Here is a 314-nt window from a genome sequence, read left to right on the forward strand (position 1 = left end):
CATCCAGAGGCGTGAAGTCCCTCTAGGCCCCGGCAGCAGCGCTGGGGCACACAGTGGGGTTTGGTCACGGCCAGGCTGCAAACAGAGAGCCGGAGCTGGTGTCATCCCTGTGGTGCGGCACAGAAAGCAGCGGGGCCCCTGTCCCAGGGGGTGTCCCCATCTGGGAGCACCCGTGCCGGGAGGATCGCTGCCCAAGGGGAGTTTTCCACCCGTGACTCCCAACCGAAGCCGGGGGAAGGTTGCTGTGGAGGGCAGGGTGCTGCCGGCGTCTCACCGGCGCTCACCTCACAGGTTGGCGTCGTAGGCTGCGTTGG

The sequence above is a fragment of the Eurypyga helias genome, unplaced genomic scaffold (genome assembly GCF_000690775.1).
Source record: "Eurypyga helias isolate BGI_N326 unplaced genomic scaffold, ASM69077v1 scaffold8075, whole genome shotgun sequence".
Taxonomy (NCBI): domain Eukaryota; kingdom Metazoa; phylum Chordata; class Aves; order Eurypygiformes; family Eurypygidae; genus Eurypyga; species Eurypyga helias.